We start from the raw sequence: 9711 nt of genomic DNA, 5'->3' as shown, positions 1-9711 counted from the left end.
TGGGCGCCCGCTGCATATTTTCCAAGAGGGAGCAAATTTTATATGTATATATATATATATATATATATATATATATATATATATATATATATATATAGATATATATATATATAATTGTTCAAGATTATAAGCCAGAACCAAGGAAAGTAAGATTTCGTATAACAAGACTCATTCCTCCTTACCTATATGCAAGTTGCCCCTCTGAACTGTAAGCCTCCATTCTCTAGAAAACCTTTCTTTGCTCCCATTGGCTGTTCTGAATTTGCCCCGCACAGGGAAAATCCGGATTTGGGGCGGTGCCTACCAGGCGAGATTTTAAAAATGCAGGAACACAGCAGCTCGCCCTCAGAACCTCCTTAGACCTTGCCCTGCTGACTCCACTTCACCCCTTCTGCTCCCCCTACCTCTTCTGGGGAAATCTCAAGTATTTCTATACCTCCATAATGCACAGGAATATCAGCAGATAAGAAGACTACCAAGCCCAGGATTTCCAGGTACTGTGAGAGTAAATTTCAATTCAGCCAGGGAATTGTTTTGCTTTTTGTCTGTATTTCATTTCCAATTTTCCAAGGCGACTTTCACCCCCACCTTTGTTCAGCTCCTCACTCCCCCTATCTTGGTTCAATGCTGTGATCACCTCCCTTGTGGTGCTAGTAAAAATCCCCTAGTTAATTCAAGCAACGTAATAGTTCTTTCTGTGTAAACTCCCAGTCATTTCATTCCCTTGAGTGGATTGTAAATTTTTAGTTTGAGAGAAACTAGTGTGTAACGTCCCCCTACATGTCCCTCGTCTCAGTACTTATGCTAAAATGCAATCTCTTTACAGACAAACACCGTGCCTGTGTTTGGGAGAAATTGGGAACCCTTTGGGATAACTCTTGCATTACAATAACCCGTTTGCGCAAAATTCTGATCTCTGTGTCTGGTTGCCCAGCCACGTGTTTCCTGTGGATCGACAATCAACCACCTTATTAGTTCCTGGACCTATGTAAATTAATGTAAATATAGAGTGAAGCAAGAAGAAGATCTGAATTGTTGGAAAGATGGGAAAATGAGGCCTTTGTCCCCCAAAGGATTTAATCTCTGTATTTGCAAGATATCATCTGCAGATTCTGTCATTACTATTATATTTATTGCTGATATTTTACTTTTTCTTTATTACTGTGAATACTATCAAGTTAAAGTTTTTTTACATTCAATTTTCGTATTTAACCCTCTGGACCTGACTACTGTAACCACCTAAGGCCTCTAGTTGAAATTTAAGTTATATAATCTGTGCACTAATTGTTATAACTCTCAATACATATTTTTCTCACCAATATTATTACTTTTATTACCAATATTATGATTACTATCTTTTATGCTACCTCAGCTATTTTGTGGATAAGTGCCGATTATTCATATGTTGTCTCATGTATTTTGTATATTTCATGTATATGGCCCTGAGCTATTATTATTATTATTATTATTATTATTATTATTATTATTCTTATTATTATTATTATTATTATTATTATTATTATTATTATTATTATTATTAAAACATTATCATTAAAACTAAAGTCCAGCTTTTATATAAATTCCTCCTTTCACAGTAATATCGGCCTTCTGCCGTAGTAGTTTTATGTCTTTTCCTTGTTGTGATCTTTTGTCCCTCTATTCAAGGCCATTTTTTTAGAGTATTAGATTACACTTTCCAGGAAGGAGCAAGCAGTTCAAAACAAAATTCCAGAATCGTGAGAAAAATCATTTTCATTTCCAGCCATAGCGATTGTTAAGCTGGTATCACTTAAGAAACGAATCTGAATTCTTTTAATATTTTTTATGAGCAAGGAAAAAACAAGGTTTCCCAATCCCCCACAACAGAAAAAGGTAAATTTTATTTGCTAGTTATTTGTGTAAAACTACGTATTCTAGTTAGGGGTATAAAATCTGACTGCCATTATAGCGATAGGAAAATAGACCACATGTATGCTGATAGACTAGAGAGAGGGAAATTTTAACCTTAGTTTCCTTTTTATGTGCCATTGCATCAAGCATAGTGGTATTTAGGGAGTAAAATTCAAAACAAAAATAAGTGCCATATTTTGTGAAATACAAGTTTAAATGGACGAAGTTCGTTTTGTAAAGATATATCGTTGTTTTTATTTTTTAACGTGAATCAACACGCTGTTCATTGTCTGAGTGCTCTCTCTCTCTCTCTCACTCGGTCGCTTGCAGGTCTAAACAGGATAGAATTTAAATCACTGGATGTGTGTCTACTTGAGCCCTATCCATTGCCGTTTATGAACAAAAGAACAGAAGAGTCAATAAGAAAAAAAAGAAAAGAAAAACAAAGTGTTAGCGTATATTCTTAACGTCGGAATAAGGAAAATCACCGGTAGGCGTTTTTATATTCTGTGCAGAGAGGAATAATACCCTAACTTTCTCTACTGCGGCCTTGAAAATTTTGTGTGATTCATCCCTTCTGTCTAGCCAACCCGTGTGCAGGCCTAATTCTTGGGGGATTTAAATTGGCGGAACTGGAAGGTCTAAAGGTGAGTACACACGTGCGAACCGAACCTTGTATTGTAACCAATTCTTGTAACAAAAACGCAAGTGTGGACGGTTCCTCGAACCCAAACCCCCCCTCGCGAGGCTCCGTTTGCCCTCCGAATCAAAGGGAGGTCTCTTCGCACATTACGCCATGTGTGGACAGGACCTGTATTACACGCGTATCAACAGAGGTTGCTGAACTTGTCAACACCGACTATGAACAAGGCCGTCCATAGTAGAGTCCCTTGTTTTGGTCAGTCAGTATGTATATGTCTACCATGGCTGATTGGAGTGAGGGAGAGGTCCTTCAATTTATTAGTTATTACAAAGAAAAGACTTTACTGTGGCCAGAAACTTCTTGGAATCTCATGTCAGCAAGTAATTCCCGATCACTGTATTCTACCCTTCTAGTATATAACCTTGATTGCCACCATCATGTTTTATTTCGCTTCATCTTCGTTAAATAATGTATTTAAATATACGCGGCAGCTGCTACTTGCATGGTGGCCATCGTCGGTAAACAACCCGGACAGAGACAGACTGATGATCGCAGTGGATTGAAATGAAGTTACGTGCTTAACATGGTTATGGTTCGTCCTCTACATTTTGACACCTTGTAACCGTATATGCGTAACTCAGTTACACATACAAGGTTCGGCTCTCACGTGTGTACCCACCTTTAGTTTCGCGAGAGATAGCTAGAGTGAAAGGGGGTATATGTTAGGGGGTTGTGAAGAGGCGGTAGGTTATACAGCAGTGAGGCTTTTATTCTGGTTCTTCCTCTTCCCTTTAATGTATACGAGCTAGCGTTTAAAATATGAATTCTGAGACGATAAAAAAAAGGGAGATCCCATATATATTTTATTTTATCAACTGCATGGACCAAGTTTTTTCACATTGAGTTTTCCATGGAATTTGTGGCCAGATTCCTTTTTTTTATTCACAAAGCCGTATTCGCGTTGAGATTTCTGCATTTACGAAATTCATTTGCTACCTCACGATTTTTCACGTTGAGTTGTCTGTGGAATTCGTGGCCAGATTCTTTCTTTTTATTCACAAAGCTGTTTTCATATTGAGTTTTCCACGTTTACGAAATTCATTTGCTACCTCACGACTTTTCACGTTGAATTCTCCGTGAAATTTGTGGCCAGATTCCTTTTTTTTTTTTTATTCACAAAGCCGTATTAGCATTGAGTGTTCCGCATTTACGAAATTCGTTTGCTACCTCACAACTTTTCATGTTGAGTTCTCTGTGAAATTTGTGGCCAGATTCTTTCTTTACTTTATTCACAAAGCTGTATTCGTGCTGAGTTTTTCGTGTTTACAAAATTCATTTGCGACCCCATGTCTTTTCTGGTTGAGTTGTCCATGTATTCGTGACAAGGTTCTTTCTTTTATTTAGACCCGTACTCACGTTGAAGTTTCTGCGTTTACAAACTTTATTGCCAAATCCATTATGGGCGTCGAGTTTCTGCGAACTCTAAATTACAGAGACTTTCCATCGTGAGTTTTCCGCCGTGCTATGTGCCAGTAGTAGCTGTATTTATAGGGATTTTGCAGTCATCTTGCTAAGTATTGGCGTCGAGTATTCCGCATACCCTGGCGGCATTTGCAGTTTTGCGACTGCCTTTGATCCTATTATTCTCAGGCTAGACTACTAGCGTTCTGCCACTGAGAAGATGGCCAGTAACGCAGTACTGGAGAAGGCCAGTGCCTTCACCAAAGCCTGAAGAGTCATAGGGCTGGAGGGTGCAAAACTGATCATTTGGGTGAATGATAAAATGAAAGAAGCTGCAGAGAGAGCCTACCAGGCAGCCAAAAGGGAGGGGAGAGAAGCACAAGAGAGGAGAGAAGCAACTGTAAGAAAAGCACAAGAGAGAAGAGAAGCAGCTGAAAGAGCATTACAAGCGGGAGGGAAGCACAAGAGAGAAGAGAAGCAGCTGAAAGAGCATTACAAGCGGGAGGGAAGCACAAGAGAGAAGAGAAGCAGCTGAAAGAGCATTTCAAGCACCCGAAGAGGAGAAAGAAAGAGAAGCCCAGGAGAGAAGAGAAGCTGCAGAAAGAGCCCATCAACTGGTTATGGCAGTCCAGACTGCCACTCTGGCACCCCAGAGTGCCACGCCCCCTGCGCCCCCTCCTTCACACTCCCCTCCACAGCATGGGCGCCCTCATTAGGACTTGGGACGATTATGAACCCGACACCTGGCTTGATCATGTCGAGCAGGTGTTCAAGAACTTCAATCCAACCCCTCAGGAAGTGGCCCTCCTCCTTGGCAAGCACCTCGCTGACAAAGGGCGGATTGCATTCGAGGCCCTTCCCCCGAATGAGCGACAAGACCTCGCCCTCGTTCGAGAGGCAATCCTTGGGGCTTACGTATTGACCCCAGACTGATGGATGCCCAAGGAAGCTAACCAAATCTGGACAGAGTAGGTAGCCAAGAAGACACCGGCACTCCATAGGTGGATGAAGGCCTCCAACACAACATCTGTTGAGGAGGTCTTAGAACTCTTCCAATTAGAGGACTTCCTCTCCTACGCTCCCCCTGATCTTGCCACCCACTTGGTGGACAAGGCCCCTAAAACTATTTTGGAGTGCTGTAAATGGGCAGACGCCTATGACACCCACCATCCACTGCAGAGTTCTTTAAAGAAGAAAATATGCCCTTCTCTCCCTCTCACTCCTGCTGCCACCTCTCAGCCTACACAGCGTCCAAATATTCCTTCTCGGAAATCTGTGTGTGGGCATTGCAATAAGCCAGGTTACACCACGGAGCAGTGCCTCTCAAAGGTGGATCCTCCTCAGCAAGCTGCTGCTACTCCTTGGAATGAACTACCCCATCATCCTAATAATAAGAATAACGGCCATTGGAACAGAAACAACAGGATCAGGCCTGATTTTAGCAAGAGTTTCTGTGACTCATGCAAAGTGCATCGGCACACTGCTGCCTGGGCGGGATGCCCCAAGAAAGCTCCTGTTTCTGCCATTGCTATGACCATGACGATCCTTCAGCTCTAGGCCCTTCTGCTAAGGGCCCCATATTTGTCGCACCTCCCAGAGGTTGCTATCCTGCCCACCAGGTCTGAGCTTTCAACGACACTGGTGTGCAGGTATCCATCATTCGAGAAGATAAAATTCCTTACGGAGCTCAGGTTGATAGGCACCAATTCATCACAACAGACAGCCTCAACCACATCAAGATGTTCTTGCCTACTGTCCAGTTGAGAGTCACATGACCTCACCATTCTAAGATATGTACCATGGCAGTACCAACCTATATACCAGGAGGTTATGACGTCCTGCTAGGACAAGATTTTAAGTCTCCTTCTACCTTTGTACCGAATCAGGGCCCCCGCCCTCTCATAGCTCCAGACCCGTTCCATGGGCCTCCAAGAACTACCTCTGCACAGCCAGTGCCACTTGAGTACCAGGCAGTGGATGTTGAGCTACATGAGAGTTCTTTCACTGAGCCAGGAACAGCCTCAGCGACAGTGCCAAGGCAAGACTCGAGTCTCCCTCCTGGAGCTCTAAGTCATGGTCGCTTTCCCTCTGCTGGCTTGGCCCCACTACCCATGCTGACAGTCAAGGAAGAGCCAGTCCCAATAGGAATCCTCCAGGATACCCATGACCATTGTGGACACTCCACTAATGGTGTGGCCTCGCAAACTGCCCCAGAGTCGGTCGTCCCAACGGGTAAGCCCATCCTGAATACCATTACCTCATCCAATCCCCTCCGTCAGCAGCTAACCAGTCCTATAGTAATGACTTTGCCAAATCATATTTGGCCGAAGAACTCAGGGAACCGAACCACTCAGCATTAGGCACGGGGACGAGTGCCAAGGCTCCGGTTGTCGCAGCAACCGGAGCCGATGCCCCTCCAGCATCTTCAGAGGGCTTGACTCTTTCAAGGCCCCCCATGGCATCATCAAACCGACCTCGGAGAGGTCAAAGGAAGAAGGGAAAAGGGCGTCAAGGTTTTCTGAAACCTTACAAGAGTCAATAGTCTCTCCGCACTGGTGCCTGGCACAGTGCCACCCTCTTATAGAGAATTCTGACCCTCTCCATCCGGAGGAGAGTGCCAAATTCTGCTACTTCTACTTCCTTATTGTCCTTTTGTAACTTTCTATTTTTTTTGTACTGTCTATATCTTCTCTTCCATAGTTTCCTTTCTTCTTTTTCACCACCTTTAGGCATTTATTGTATATTGTATGCTCTGCTTAGGCAGAGCCACACCCACCAGCTATCCTGGCCACAATTGGCAGTGCCCTATCCTAGGCACTTAGCATTACCGACTAGGAAAAAATTTAGCCAGCAAAAGTTGTTATAGCTTTAGAGATATTTTCGAAGCCTGGCTCGTTTATAAGTTGTTTTGATTTGATTTCTGATTTAGTGTTACTTCCTAGTCTATATTTTGTGAAATTGCCATTGTCCCTGGTGAGACTTACATTTTGTGTAATCTTTTTTTTCTTTCTACGGAGAATTACTTCATTAATTCCATACTTGTTAATAACTCTATTGATGTCAATAACTCTAGTCCCAGTCGGTTTCGTAACTTGGTTTTCACTGATGTAACACGTGAAGAAACACATTCTACAAGGGCATTACTTATAGGAAGATTAGAGGCCTTTAAAGCAAATTCTGAGAGATACCTCAGCACAAATTCTCATCCGGCACCTTTCACTGTATTTGCAATGGCCCAAAACATTGATCCACTAGATGGCACTTTACCATTACAGATATTGTTCCAGTCAAGGGTTAATATTTTTCGCCACTGGCTCTCAATATCAGTGATTTTGGATTTATTAGCTAGTTCAAGTGGCAACTCAGAAAATGGAGGGCGTGTATGATTCAGACAAACAGATGGTGATAAATTCTTAATTTTCTTTAATATTTCCCGATTTTCTGGTAATCGGTTGATTAACTCTTTGGAAGCTCTGATAAGGAAGGCATGGCATCGAGATTGGATGTTATTAAAATCTTCATCTGAAATCAAATAATCCTTTCTTTTGTTAGCCAACAAGGAAGAAAATTCATGCCCTAAGTCAGCTCCATTAAGAGGAAGAAATGATGATGTTAAGGTCATGTCCGCCTCATGTTTTACAAAACCAGGATGAAGTACTCTTCCGAGAATTGTAAGCGTAAAAGCTTCACGTTCACTTAGAAGGCTGCAATGGCCAGCTTCTTCTTTTTGAAAAAGAAGATTTAGTCTTTCAAAATCATCTAAGATAGGTCTCAAGAAAATAAAATAAAGTTGATTATTCAAGTGACCTGATAACATATTATGAAGCTCTCTTGCAGAATACCTATCATGTAATGACGAAGCAATTAAGCTGAAAGTGGGTTTTCAACGAATCCCATTGATCAAGAACCCTTTTAACACTATTGCTCCTGGCGAGCCAACGTGTACCTGACAGAGGGACTAATTGTAACGGTTTTTTTTCCATCATTGATAAGCTTATAGATCTCTAAATATGCTTCTCTTATTAAAGCAGACCTATGAAACCAATTATACGTTTCTCGTAACATATAATCAATATGTGAAGGTAATTCTTCTGAAGCATGACAGCATGCCAAATGGAGAGAATGACACGTACACTTGATTGAAAGCAAATTTGGCATATCTTTTTTCATTAATACGTAAACTGATTGGCGACGGCCACAAAGGTTTGATGCTCCATCAGTTCCAAGGGCAATACAGTGTTTTAAATCAACATCTATTTCCCGAAAATAATTCTTGATGTACTGGTACAGAGCTTCTGCTGTCGTACTGGTAACTGAAATAAGTCCAACAAACTGAGAAATTGTCCTGGTGTGTTTCTCACTATAGTATCGCACACATACACATCATACACATAAGTGTTTGGCACAAGCAATGTCTGTAGACTCATCTACTATCAATGAAAAGGGTATGTTTTTTTTAGGTCAGATACCAGGTCATTTAAGAGCTCTGGTGATAATACCTTCTTAATGAGGGCTGTGCATTGTGTTCTATGTAATCTCATTGTATCTGAACTTGAAGTGCATGGGATATTATTCTTTAAAATGTCACATAAATGATCAATAGTATTAACAGAAGAATGACAAGCAACATAAACTGCAAGTTTAAGCTCTAAGATTGTAACTTTCTCTACCTTTGAAAAAGCCTTAAGGCTAGGTTGCTTAGGACATATTGTATACATGTTTAGCTTGTGTTTTGTTGCTTCACCATGCTTTTTCAAATCTGTTTTTGAGCTCTTATTACCGATTTGCAAACTTTAAAAGGGGCTATTGTTTTGTCAGTCTTAAATTCTTCAATCCATTTTTCAAATAATGGATCCTTTAACCAGGCTGCTCGAAAAGCCTTATCATACTTGGCCCACTTCCCCATTATAATTTAATCACAATAACACGTCGGTCTACGGAAATACTATCCAGATCGCACCGAGTGGTGACTGAGAACTCGAGAAGGCAGCGCCGCAGCGAAGCCTTTATTGAACATGTAGTATGATACAGGTTACATACCGAGAACATAAACAACGCAGCTTATTGCACCCCCTGAGTTTCTTGAAATAGAAATGAATTATAATAAATCTCTCATAGAAATTGTAACATTTAGAGCGGGCAGTAAAGAAAAATATCAATGATGTACAAAAGTGTAGTTTATTTCAACAAAATGAACATGTAGTATGATACAGGTTACATACCGAGAACATAAACAACGCAGCTTATTGCACGATGTTTCTTGGAAATAGAAAATGAATTATAATAAACTCTCATAGTAAATTGTATACATTTAAGAGCGGGCAGTAAAGAAATATCAATGATGTACAAAAGTTTAGTTTATTTCAACAAAATGAAATGTTATATATTTGAAACTTTCGAAAGATCTAGCCTTAAAAGAAGTTTATATGAAAGTAGCCCAATTTTATAATTAGTCTAATGATAAAAGTAACTAATAATTACAAAAAGTAGCCCAAAATTTAGCAAGTAGTGGATTGTAATTTTTTGTAGCAGACAGCCATAAAATGTAGCTATTTGTAGCCCAATCTGGCAACTGCTTTGTTCAGACCGGGCAGTAACGTGAGTTAGCAGTCATTTTTTGGAGTCTCCTCCCACTCAGTTCTCATCGTACGACTAGATCGACTGTGAGTGGCCCGCCTTAGAAAAAAGTATTTCGCCGGTATCTCTCAGAAATGAAA

This window comes from Macrobrachium nipponense, chromosome 1 (genome assembly GCF_015104395.2).
Source record: "Macrobrachium nipponense isolate FS-2020 chromosome 1, ASM1510439v2, whole genome shotgun sequence".
In the NCBI taxonomy this organism is placed as follows: domain Eukaryota; kingdom Metazoa; phylum Arthropoda; class Malacostraca; order Decapoda; family Palaemonidae; genus Macrobrachium; species Macrobrachium nipponense.
The sequence above is the reverse complement of the archived record's forward strand: the minus strand, read 5'-3'. Positions refer to the sequence as shown.